Here is a 13,666-nt window from a genome sequence, read left to right on the forward strand (position 1 = left end):
AAATGAACAAGAAAAAAAAAAACAAACCAAGCCTTCTACATCTCTACTTGGGGCTTAAGATGTTGGGAGTTTCTTGGCTAACAGTCAAAATTTTGTACATTTCAGATCTGTGATGAATTCATCACTTCTGCTATTTCACCTTTTGTTGGCATTCATTTCCTCCAGCCATGCTCTGTCTTGTTTCTTGTTTTACTTTGACTGGTCCCATTTTTGAAGAACTGTCACACCTCAAATTCTCTAGAATTCAGATATTTGTTTGGATATTAAGGCGTGTCCTCAAATAAACAAATTGGTTGCTGTCCAGATTTCTTGTATCCCCAAAGTTCATCAACATTTCAATTTTAATGGACCGCCCTCGGGCAGTCTGACAGATGCAAGCAGCCATTTTGCATCATTGGTGCTCTTTAACAAGAACAGGAATCAAATCAGCATTCCACTGATTGTTGGGTGAACTCCTCTACTTTCTTTTTTTAAATGGACAGACAGCCTATTGTGGTTGCTATTGTCTTCCTGTTCCTGCAAATCAACTGCAACATCAAGTGCATCAGTGCATTATTTCTCTGGAAATAGCCATCATAAGTTGGACACAGTGGATAGATAAAGTTCACTCCTATCTAGACACAGAGAACAACTTTACACCCTTTTAGTCTGCAAACCCTGATGAAAGCTGAGATCTGTTGGCTGGATTACCAACATAGGATGCAAAATGTTTGGCTAATCATATTTATTTACCTGCGAGCGTCTGAAGCTGCATGCACCAAGGTCAGTAATCATATAATCAGTCTGACTCATTTGCCTAAAGAAGAAATTTCTTGAAAGTATCAGAGCTGCAAAAACAAATCCTAACCGCTGTCACACCGGTAGCCCCCACAATCCTGCTTGCCCACAAGCAAACACACCAGGCGAGCTTGCACGTGCACACATGTCCCACACCTAGAAAAACAAATATACACACACGCATAAAGCATGTGTGGAAGCCAGTGTTGTTCATGCATGTCTAGTAGAGTTGAGCTATGCGGAGGGGATCTTTGATCTCAGCCAGGCAGCCTACTAGCTTCTCCGCTATTTCCATTCAGTCTCCTGGGTCTGTTGCCTTCTTGGCCCCTTACCAGCTTCAGATGCAGGTTACAGAGGTAGCCAGAGGGGAGATTCCCACACATTCCTGTTTGAATGTGTGGCGGTGTGTTTCAGGCCATGCACGCATCGGCTTGTGCTGTTCTCAGTGAAGAACTGCATGTGTTTGTGTGCGTAGGTGTGTGTGTGTGTGTGTATGAAGGAGGAGGCCAGGAGGAGGCCAGGCGAGAGTACCTGGGCCAGCACCACATCAAAGTACAGCAGCCTGACAGAGTGAAAGAAGGAGTGAGAGACAGAGAAAAAGCAAGGGAGACAGAAAGGGAAAAACAAGCTTTGAATAGTGGAGGAAAGAAAAGGATACAAATAGGGTGAGAAGAGAAGGAGAGAGAGAGAGAGGCCTCTCTTGGAGGTCAGAGAGTTTCTGGGTCTCCTTTTGTCCCACACCACATTTCATTGCAACAGTCAGACGGGTCAAATACAAAGGAGAAAAAAGATAAATGTACATAAAAGCTGTACACCCAGTTCAACTCACTGGTACACAGCCAGAGACCAACATATACGGTTTTGCAGCCATGTGAAAATGCATGAACTGTTGTTTATTGCATAGACATTTCTCTAACCTTCTGTCAAACCATAAAAGTAGGTCTGCTGCAGGAATACAGTCCAGTGTTGACAGGATGGATTGAAAATTTAGTGGAACAAGGTTTCTGTCATATTTTACCTGCCTTCGTACTTTTGCAAATTGCTCAAGTGAAAGTAACTCTTGGATTCATCGTCTTATAAACTCAACAAGCTACTTTATTAGTAACATCTTGTTAGTAATATGTTAGACATCCTTTAGTTTCTGTTGACACGACACAAATTTATCGATTCACACATCTCTGATTCCACAAAGGGATATCGTCACATTTTAGTCTCTGTGTAGTCTCTGCTGAAAACTAGCTTGATAAAGTAGGTTATATATTCAACTTGAAGCAATATACCATTAACTTTTTTTTCAGTTCTCAATGGGAGTCAATCTTGCTACCTGCACCTTTTCAAACATGGGTGGTCAATACTCTCCCAGAAACAAACGGTAATACATCCTTAAGTCCATGAGCCAAAATGTAGCCTCAGTTTCTCATCCTTGGCTCACAGCTTTGCTCTTCTGCTGCAGTTGAATTCTGCAAACTCTGGACCCAGAGAAGTTCAGGAGGACTTTATATAACTCTTTTGGCATGGGAGAACCTTGAGATCACCCAGAATGAGCTGGAGATTGCCAGTGAGTGACGATGGATTTTGTTTCTCTGCAGATGTTTGCTTTGATAGCAGTTCAAAATCTCAAAACCCAACTTTTAAATTTCCAACGTTGCACAACATGATGGGGTAGTTATGAATAATCCCATGAGGCTTAACAAAGATGAATGTCTCTTTAGAGAGACATTGACTGAAATATCTCTGTGTCTTTTAGATTTTCATCCAACATCCCCCAAACTAAAAATATTCAAGATGAGATACAAAATACATCTGTTTTGTTTTCTGCTGAACTGACCCTCTTTCCTCCCTCATCTATGCAAATCAACATCGCCTGAACGCGCAAATTCTGGAAATTACCCCTTGCACACTGATTTGAACACTCTTGATGAATTTCCCTGAACACCAAAGCAAGCGAGTTTGCTTTTGTTCCCATTGGTAATTTGAAATGTAATTACCCATCATTTCCGAGTGCTTCAGGAGCGTGATACCTACATCTCCTTTCCTGTCTTCCTTCCCTCTGTGCATGCAGCTCTCTCTCCTCCTGGTTGGTTTTGAATGCTGGTAGAGGATTGTATCTTTTCCACCCACGCACATTTCTGAGCACTACCCCTACCATTACCTATGTAAATGACTGTCGCTCAGACAGGCAGCTCACAGAACTAACCAGCCAACAGGAAATGAGTATCTTCAACATGAGGAAGGGACACAGCAGGATTTTTCAAGAAAATAATTTTTATGAGAAACTTTGTGTTTCAAAGAGATTAGAGCCGCTGAAGGGTTTCAATGCATCAGCCTAGCAGCGAGGCAGACAATCGTGGAACTATAAGTTCCACAGTCCAAATGTAAACAGACTGAAGAAGAATAAGAAAACGCATCACCCAGTCTTACATAAATGACACCCTAGGCGAGCTTTTCCTATGGCTTAACCACGTTACTTGCTTAAGTACATGATGCCTCAAAAAGAAAAGCATCAAATAAATCCAATCAAAAAGAAAAAAAGTAAAAAAAACAAACAAAAAAAGACACAAATTCAATTAGAAACAGAGTACCTATGTCTGGAAAAGATTACAAAAACAAATTCCCAGCCAATAGCAGACCGCCAATCAAAACGCTGATCAAAATGTACGTTTTGCAGTGGCCTAGTCAAAGTCTGTTCCATTCAAATGCTCCATCATGAGCTTGAATGACTTCACAGCATCTCATGACAAGTTCTCAGAGAGGGAAGGTTTCAATGATCATTTCCTAACTCAAAGGCAGTATCCAGTCTTTCCTCCACTTGATGATAATCTTTCATCACTGTAACTTTTTTAAATAAAAGCACTAATTTGCTGCAGTAACTCTATTATTTGCCTGCAAGTAATAGAGTTGGAAATATAATAATAAAAAAAACCTTTTTGATGAAGTTTCTCATTTCATCATTTATTTTATTACATCGCAAATTCAAGCCAATTACTTGTTCGCAGATTCGTCAGTGAAGTGAAGTTGTGTGTTTTCACAGCTTCCCAACAGTTCATCACTTTACCTCCTTCAAATTGTTGCATGGCATGTTTTTTAACCTCTAATCGTCGTTTACTTCAAATACCCACAGCAGACTTGATGTTTATTTCTTTTTTTTAACCAATAAAACACTTTTATGCAGCAGCACTTGACACCGTCTGCACTCACGTCGCCTAGTCGAGAACTCACGTTATTATTCTCTTCCGATTGAGCTGCGCGTTGTGAGCTTGGGTCTCGTGAATAACAGGTGTCGGCGTCCCTCTCTTGGCTTCCTCTGTACCTGTCGCCACGCTCGGTTCGCCTCCTGCGTGCGTCTGGCGAGGACGCAGGCGCTGCCAGTCAAGCCCACACACAGAGCGTCTGTCTCCGTCATGGCAGCGCGTCAGATCAGCAGGAATTAGACTGAAATGAGAAGATTTATTACCATAATTTGTTGTTTTTTCAGTTTTTTTTCTTCTAAAAAACAAAAATAGTGTGGATCAGAAAGATTAATTTAAAAGTGTCAGTTGCAAGTGAAAGTTTGACAGTGGGTCAAAGGTGAGAGGTCGTGTTCTGCCTTTTGCAAAACATCCACGGCTTCTATATTGGATTTTGGGTCTGGACTTTGACCGGGTCGCCCTTAGATATTACGTTTTTCCTGCATGTTTACTCTGTGCAGCCTCTCTAAATCCCCAGAGCATGATGCTGCCACCACCATGTTTCACTGTATGTATAGTACAATGAAACAAACAGAACTTCTTTCTTCTTACTATAAAGTGAAATGAACTTTTTTTCCAAGGACTTCTGGATTTTATTTGGGGGCAACATGTATGTTAGAATGGGTCTTGAGCAAGCCAACAAGCTTGTTTTTAATCTCATACCTGTCCGCCCCCTTTCTAATACCACTCTGGGCAACTGTCCATACAGTAAATAAGTCGAAAACCCTCCACTGTGATCACTCTTTCTTCGCGATTATTTTGCACACGAGCTTGGACAGCACTCCCCGCCACTAAATAGCAACCACCTCCACGCTTGTTTCGCATTTATTCCAGCGACGTCTCCGCGTCTATGTGGTAATTATCGCGCTTTGTGAATGACATCTGCCAGCCAGCCGTGCCCCTCATGATGCCACTCTGTGCTCATTACGGCTATTTCGGTTTCATCTCGAGAGAGTCCTTGTTCTCTCCCCTTTTCACAGTCCATCCTCTTTGTCGCGAAGTCCCTGCGGTGCCGGGGGTCAGTTATTAGAATTGAATCCGTGCGTTTATCCTCATTTGTCGGCTCCTGCAGGATGCATTAAGATCCCTATTTATAACCGCGTTGCAGGGCGGCTTTGCTTTAATGCGCCTCATTTAAAATAAGCTCACCAAAGTTTGCCTCCCCCCCCCCCCTTTTTTTTATTATTACGCTTGCTCACTAACTAACGTCCATTAGAAGAATCTGCTCTGCGGGATCAGACATGAGTCACAGGTGTTCTTTTTTCTTTTGCGGAGGATGCTTTGCCTCTAAGACGCGGGTTCAAAATAAAGAATCAACTTCAGGTGGAGGAAAAAATGTGCACTTCACTTCTAATGGCACTACTCTGTGTAGGTGTAGATGCACACAAGTGATGCGTAGGGGGGGAGAGGGGGTGGGGGGTGGAGTGGTCAACTGTGGAGGCTGAGAGCTCCGGAGAGTGCTGTGTGGGTTGGAAGCCTCCTCTCTCAAACACAAAAATCTGAGGGAGGTGGAGGCAGCAGAGCTTGCTTCACCGGCTGCCCATTGATCAGACTTAAAGGATTCAGAGTAGAAACAAGGAGAGAGCAGAGAAAGAATGAAGGGGGTGAGGAGGGGGGAGGGGGGGTTAGATAGAAAGACAGAAAGATGCAAATCCTGAAATGAAGAGGCAGATCCCAGCAGCTGTTGGTGGGGGGGAAACCCTGGGTTTACCAATCTGGATGAAGCTTATTGGTAAGCACTTTGTGTTTCTGTCCTTGTACATGTGTTGCACGTTCAGTCTTTCTTTTCTCTCTTTATTTATTTTTCTTTTCTTCTTTTGGATGTCTGCATGCCTCTCTGCAGAGAAGATGCGAGGCATTTGTGTGAGGAGTGCAGCAGCAGCAGCAGGAGCAGCAGGAGTACAAATCTCCCAGGCTGCCTGCCTCTCCACTGCAGACAAAACCATTCAGGGTTGTTATCTGTTCAATTAAAAACAGCAGTGCTGCTGCTGTTGCTGTTGCTGTTGCTGCTGCAGCTGCTGTCGGGTTCATTCATTTGTTTCAGGGTTTGGAGGAGAAAAAACAAAGCAAAAAACAACAACAAAAAAATAATCAGACAAAGACATCCCGGCATGTCCTCGGATGCAGAGATGCGTGCCCAATAACACTCTACATATTGATGTGTGTGTGTGTGTGTGTGTGTGTGTGTGTGTGTGTGTGTGTGTGTGTGTGTGTGGTGAAGGGGTGTGTTGAGGGGTTCAGCTTTAATGTACAACATTTCTGCACTAATCCGCTGCTGATGAGATATGAACCACCTGAGTATGCAGCAACTGAAAGCTTTTATTTGTTTATTTTATGATTTTCGTTTTTTTTTTTTTTTACGATTCTGACTCAAAATTTGATAAATAACACCGGGTAAATGGAGACCTCTTGAACTTTAATGAACAATTTTGTTTCGCACAGAAAGTTGGGAGTGTGGAGAGATGAGGGTGATTTTATCATGACACAGCAGAATAAAATATGTGAATTAGAAATTTTAAAAAGCTTAGATAGATAGATAGATAGATAGATAGATAGATAGATAGATAGATAGATAGATAGATAGATAGATAGATAGATAGATAGATAGATAGATAGATAGATAGATAGATAGATAGATAGATAGATAGATAGATAGATAGATAGATAGATAGATAGATAGATAGATAGATAGATAGATAGATAGATAGATAGATATTTTTTAAGTGATACATTTTTTGTGTTTGGAGTGTCCCCCTAGAGGTCCCCGAACCCCATGTTTGTGCACCCCTGAATCCGGCAGCAGCTTCACCAATCCCCCCCTCCCTCTCATAATATGGAAGCAACACGCGTTGACGTGTTGCGCTACGCTTCCGACCGCTGGTGTCGGCATGCGTCCTGTGCGCACACACACACACACAGATACGCACATACACAGCACTCTCGTGGGGACATGCGGCCAAGCAGACGCAGTCACGGTAAGTGGAGCCGCTTCTTCCCCCAGACGGGGCGCTTTATCTCCAGGGAGGGTTGAATGAAGGAACTTTCTCCATCTTCGGTCGGCTGTTTTCCTTTTGGGGGGAGCAGTGGGGAGGGGGGACGAGAAACGTGGGGAAGTTTAACTAACACACTTTTTTTTTTTAAAAAAATGTGTTATTATTCCCCCTCGCCGCTTCCTCGCTCCTGCTCTCCGTGCAGATTGCGCAACGCTGGGGCGCGATCGGGCTGAAAAGCGTGAGAACCAGTCGGGATTCGCGGTTCCGATTTTACCACCGGGCTCGAAAGCGAGGAGGGGAGGAGGGAGGGGTTGGGGGGGGTCCATTGAGGCTGAAGCTCCCCTTCTTCTGCTCGGCTCCGCTTTGCCTTGGCCATGCGGGACCTCCAGGGAGCACATTCAGTCCAAAACAGAGCTCCTATTTGTAACGCGTTAAAAGTCGTTTTCTAACCTAAAACCGCTGACTTTCAGGTGCTTTTTTAAAATTCTATGTTCACTTTCTTTGTTAGTTTGTGACTTTAGTTGGAGTGCGATTTTTGTGTCTCCGTGTTGTGTGTGTGTGTGCGCGCGTGTGTGGCGGGGGCAATGCGCAAAGTGTGTGGTCTTTCCAAGACCTCCACCCCCGCAGAGACGCACGGTTTGTGCGTTCGCGCGCGCACCCGCGCACACATCCATGGGTGCTCGGTCTGTCTCGGTTTGGCATGCCTGTCTCAGGAATGCGCCCGGCGTTTTCTCTGTATTTTTCACATTACGAGCACTTTGGGAATCGCTCTGAAAAGCCGCTCTCAGAAGCGCCGCCACCGCCGTCAAGCCGCCCGCGGCCACAGCGAGCCTTCCGGTTGAAGCTTTTCAAAATGAAAGCGCACGTGCTTTTAATTGGAATACAACACTGGAGCTGAATTCAACAGTTCAATTTAAAAAGGTGTATTTATTTATTGCAGCTCATAAAACTCCAAATTCAGCAAACCGGAAGAGGTGTTACAGAAAATTTGCTAAAAATGATTTCAAATACAAATATGTTCTGCTGGGCCTATTAAATCACTAGTTATTTCATTTCACTTATACATTGTAGCACCATTTTTTTAAAACGTGAATCATTTTGCACAGCTAAGACATAAGAGCCATCTGGCTAGCTGTTTGCCTTCAACCGAAGATCCGCTTTGCTTTTTTCTCACTTCCTGATAAATATACAATGATAATGTCACAGAGCACATTTGTTTGACCACACGTTTTTTCCTTCCACTAAACTTTCCACAAAAAAACAGAGCATCTTTGCTGTCGCTTAGCCTTCCTGTTATCTGCTGGCGTTGCGATCTAATTAGATGCAGGCTTTGAAAAGATGGCGGCAAGGTTTTCTCTTTTTGAGCTGCAAACATCAGGGAGCTAAAGTAAAAGAAAAGACAGAAAGAAGGAAAGAAAGAAATCAGTTATTATACAGTACGTTGCATTCATTAACTGAAAATCAATTAAAATTTTTTTAATCGCACAACTTAACTTTGAAAGAAATAGAAAACAATAATTCAAGTCATTTTGGTCGTCTAAACCCATCTGTCAGAAAAAAATCTGAGTCTGACTGAAGTGAATGCTTTTACTCTCAACACTATTACTGGTGAGCAGCTTCCGGTTTGCCCCCGTTAAGCTATGCTAACAACATGCAGACAGAGAGAGGGGGCAGAAGGGGAGGCAGTCCCAGCCTGGAGAGAGGAGAGAGGCAGAAATTCTTGTGTTTTTTGGTATGCCATTACCCAGTGGAGAACCCATGACTGAAGGGGAGGAGGAGGAGCAGGAGGAGGAGGAGACACATTCCTCGCCTTCCTCTTTAAGGTGACCACATTTTTATTTATTTATTTTCATTATTTTCCTGCCGACATGTCGCCACATGACACCCTGTTGCTCTGGGCTGATGCTTTGCCAGTGGACGGAGTGGTCAGTTGCACACACTGACCACAATTTAATTAGATGGAGTAAGGAATGACCTTTGACCCGCATGAGCTTCGAGCAGAATATGGTGCGTGTGCGGCATGCGCTCAACTCGAATGAAATACATTTGAAAAAATAATGATGGCTACCCTGAAAAAACTTGCTACAAACTATTTAATTTAGGTCTAGACTTTGATTAAGCCATTTTAAGAACCGAATCTACTCCATATTTGCACTAAGATGCTATCCCGTCTTCCCACTCGCTTGGGTCAGTTCCCCATCCCCGCCGAAGAAAAGCATAATGCTGCCACCACCGTGGGAATCCATTGAAGGCGCTTTTTGGATCAGAGTTGCCACGAGTCTCTTGTGGATGTCTTTTAATTGAATTCTCTTTCCTGGCCCCATCAGAACTTCTGAAACTCAGTGACTTTCAAACTGACACATTAAATGGGCCCCCATCAGATTTCTATTTTAAAAAAAGAAAAAAAAAAAACAACAACGCCGCTCCGCTTGTTCTTCGGCGTCTCAGTCGAAGCCTATAATCGCCCACTCGCCTGTAACGACAATTACAATAATGGACTGATTGTCGGATTATGGCACCAAAGTGGTTTTAGCGCACATCTGCATAATTGTTCTTAGCAATATAGGCGCCCGTGGGCTCCTGGCTGCCATTAGCCGCCGCGACGGAGGGAGACGTTCGACGCTTGATGAGCAGGGGGGCAAATCCCGCTCCCAAAAGCGCGTGGGTGTTTTCAGTGGAGAGGGAGCGAATGCACAAAGGCATTGTTTTATAAGAGTGTGTTTTTTGTGTGTTTTGTTTTGTTGGAGCAGACTGATGAAGGAAGTGAATCCTGGACCTTTAACAGTCTCTTTGCACGTTCAGATTGACAGTTTTTTTGGGGGGATCATCACCTATGTCATCTATCTTTGTATAATCTTTGTAAAAAAAAAAAAAAAGAAGAAAGCATTACATGACCAACAGATGGACAGACATCCATTTGTAGCAGCATGATCTAGATCAACAGCTGAACCCAGATCCACCCCCCTCCATCCCTCCTCCTCCTCCTCCTCTCCATGTAAACATGAGATGAAGGCTTTTGGGAAGGAGGAACAGGGGAAAAAGTGCCAATTTCGCCATCCAGCTCGTCTGTGACTGTTGTCGTCTGCAACACCTGAAACCTGCGGCGTTAATTCATCCAACTCCTCCTCCTCCTCCTGAAAGCAGGCCAACATCCCACTCGTGCAAGAAAAAAAAAAGAGAGAAGGGGAATAAAAAACGTGCTCCCCCTCTTCTTCTGTCCTTCTCTCACTGTGCTAATTACTTGCCACTACCATGGCAACGGGTAGCACCTCTTTTTTGTGTGTGTGTGTGTGTGTGTGTGTGTGTGTGTGTGTGTGTGTGTGTGTGTGTGTGTGTGTGTGTGTGTGTGTTAACTTGGCCATCTAGCCCATCACAAAAACATGCACCAACATTTCCTCTTCTGGTGGAAGAAAAAGAGAGGCTTGCTAGCCGTTCCTAAAATTCATTTGCAGTTTAAGAATTTCAGATTTGTAGAGCTTTAAATTTTAAAGTTCCCAGATAACCTTCTATATACTATGATGCGTCAAAGTTTTGCATAATTTATAATCCGATTTCTGTCTGTGCAGACAGCAAGTAATACTGTCTTGAGCTGCTCCAAAATGGACTGCATCAACATTTTCTTTTTGCACATGCTTCTAAAACTGTTCTTATGTTGGGTTTTTGCCATCTGATCAAACCCAAACATCCTCGGAAAGCGCTGTGATTAATTACTTCCCTTCAAGGTCCTGAAGTAACCACGAACTGTTATTGATTAACTGATCAGTAGAAGGCTGAGAGAAGATCTATTCACTTCATAACAATGAATTCCTCTGGATGCAATAGTTAAGGCTGCACTGTGACACGATGGCACATTTCTGTATTTGAGCCCTGGAATTTGGGAAACGTCGGAATTTGTCTGCAGCTTTTTTTGTACATTTTTGGACTAAAAGCGGCGAAAGAGACGCAGCAAAACCTGATGAAAAATGAACATTCGTGACTGAATCAGATCTGCTTCTGAAATGTGGGTCTAGTGAAAAAGACAGTTTATGCACTCAGCACTTACTTAGGGCATTTTTTGCATGAATAAATGCATCAGTGCAGAATGGCACAGAGGCTATCAGTCCGACATAATGGAAGTCCGGACAGCTTTGACAGCTTTCTTCAGACAAAATACTTTTCCAAGTAGTTTTTCCTTCCATGGAACTTTCTTTGTGGTCTAAACTCCTGGTTGAGGGCATCTGCTGCATCACCAAGTCAACAAACCGAGGGCCTTAAAAAAAAAAACATTTACAGATTAAATATTTGTTTCGATTGCTTTCATGTAACGTTCCATTCTTTGCTCTATATTTTATTTCCATGATGTGACGTGCGACACGTGGTGAAACTGCATTGCACAAACTCAAAAGCTGCCACTTCCTCTCCTTCCCCTGCTCTCCGCACGTGTCTTAATACCACATTATCTTCAATGACCCTGGCTTTTATGAATGGGTGACATCTGGCTCTGTCATTGGCTCCCAGCAGCAGCCAATCGGGATGGAAAACACTGACAACAGTGATGGGCAAGACGGTCTGTAGGGGTCGTGACCCCGACTCCCTCTCACGTCGCGTTCGTACTGTATGCGAGTCACACATTGACCTACTTGGTTCACCGCGGCCGTCTATACATAGCTGTGGGAAACGCAGGCGGACAATCGGCCCCCGGTTAAAATTAGCAGTCAGGGCCACCTGTGCGCCTCTCACAAAACGGCGGAAACATCAGAGGAGGGATGAAGGGAGGCGTGAGGAAGGAAAAAGGGGGTCGGGATGGAGACATTGATCACTCCGCCGCTCGTTCTCTCCTTTACTTTTTTTATATCCCCACTGCGACACAGGGAGACATTGTTAGGCGGTTCAGTTTTGAGGTCCAGGCCAAGTGGAGTTTACATACCACTCGGCTGGAGCGCTGCCAAATTTCAAAGTGCATAGGTGGAATATATAAGGAGAGGAGATATATTGAGGCGTGAGAGCCATTAAGCACCTTAAACAAACTCAACAGAAAAAAAGGGAAGGAAAAGACTCGACTTTCTAAATAATACTACATCCGGTCTGCCCCATGCCCCTTTCCTGCCCTCCCATATAACATGTTGTCACTGTATAGCCATATTTCACTGTATAGACATGTTTCCTGTCTTTGTTGGTACAGACAGCCGACAGGAAGCTCTTGTCTTCTTTTACTGACGTTCACGTTAAAAAACTGCCACCTCGTTTCCTCGAATCACCGAGTTCTCAGCCCACGCAAGCCTTTTTGTTCCCGTGAGTTTCCACCAGAATGAAAGTGGCGGTGGGCGGAAAGGCAAAAGCGCTCGAGAAAAAAATAAAAGCTGCGAAAGTACGAGCAAAGTTCAGCTGATTTTAAGTGTTTTATGCTCTTTTCATTATTTCCTTTGTGTGTGTGTGTGTGTGTGTGTGGTTTACAGTCAAAAGTCCAACATTACTGTCTGTTTTCTCACTTTCAGGCCAGAAGATTGACTCTGCAGGAGAGGATGATGGAGAACTTCCGCAGCATCCGTCCACCTTCGGCCATTTTGAGTTGGAGAAAACCTTTTAAACACTGAAAAGTGAAGGAGATCAAGAGGAGAAAGTTAGCTCATTTTCAACATGTATTTCTGGATCAAAATAGTGGTTATGAAGGTTAATGTTTTCTATGTAGCTGTTTTATATTTTTTTTACAGTGATCACCACCAGGGGGCGCTGCTCCCCACTCACTGAACATGCTGAAATTGGAACAAAATGCAGTTCATTTGAGGTGTAAACAACTTTTTTTCTGAGCGGATTTTGCCATTTTCTTCTTATTATAAACACCCGTGAGTTTGTTCTCTATTTCTGAAAACTGAAATTGGAACAATGAGGACATACTCCAAAGAATTTCACTCATAAAGATGTCATGTTTTTTCTTTTTTAAACGAGTTAAAAACTTACCAAATCCTCCACACTGATGCTAAAAAGCCCTTGGCGGTTTTCTTGGGCGAAAAAAAAATAAAAAATTTCAAAATTCAGCAAGCATAGCGCTACAGATGCATACAGCCAGGTTGCTTTAACAAGTCGAGAACAATATCCTCATACAGGGTTGTTGCAGGAAGTGTGAAATCAGATCTGTATCACTCTTACTTGGAAAAAGCGACACCAGTAAATAACTTCTTTGTGCGTGTTGCTGAGGAAGGAAATTGCCAGGACATATCTAGGTGAAGGTGCAAGTAGGAAATAGGTGTCTGTAAAAAAAATAAAAATATATATCTGTATTCACAACTTTTACAATTGTGTTAGACAAAAAAAAAACTGGCAGAAATTGTTTTTGCATCATTACGAGTGGCACACGCCCTCCTCGGCAGACTTACATCAGCTTGAGGTCGTTTCCTTGCTCATTAAAATCTCCCCCGCCTGGACTGAGGCGCCCAATCGGAGCGGCGGAGGAGCCAGTGGGCGCCCAGCGTTTGCTCAGTAGTCAGTGTAGATCCTGTGGGGCTGGCAGCAGCTACATCTGGCTACTGGGTCTCTGCTGACGACCAATCCGGTCCCAGAATCTGGGGTGGCCGCAGATGTTTGGTTTCTCCTCACTTGGACGAGTTCTGGACCTGGCATACAGTGTAGGATCCTGTGTGTGTCCGTCTACAGCTACATTGTCTGCTGGGTTTCAGGCCTTTCCTCTGTCTA

At 43.7% G+C, this 13,666-nt stretch overlaps 1 long non-coding RNA gene across 1 annotated transcript; it reads right to left on the bottom strand.

Moving 5' to 3' along the window:
- Positions 1-11,148: 11,148 nt before the first annotated feature.
- On the bottom strand, positions 11,149-13,408 carry LOC129379010 (uncharacterized). The gene is made up of 3 exons (XR_008608124.1): positions 13,351-13,408; positions 12,466-13,224; positions 11,149-11,246 (listed from the first exon to the last, which is right to left on the bottom strand). It is a non-coding gene; the product is annotated as an uncharacterized LOC129379010 (long non-coding RNA).
- Between the last annotated feature and the right edge of the window lie 258 nt (positions 13,409-13,666).

Source organism: Poeciliopsis prolifica, unplaced genomic scaffold (assembly GCF_027474105.1).
Source record: "Poeciliopsis prolifica strain line A6 unplaced genomic scaffold, Auburn_PproV2 SCAFFOLD055, whole genome shotgun sequence".
NCBI classification, from domain to species: Eukaryota; Metazoa; Chordata; class Actinopteri; order Cyprinodontiformes; family Poeciliidae; genus Poeciliopsis; species Poeciliopsis prolifica.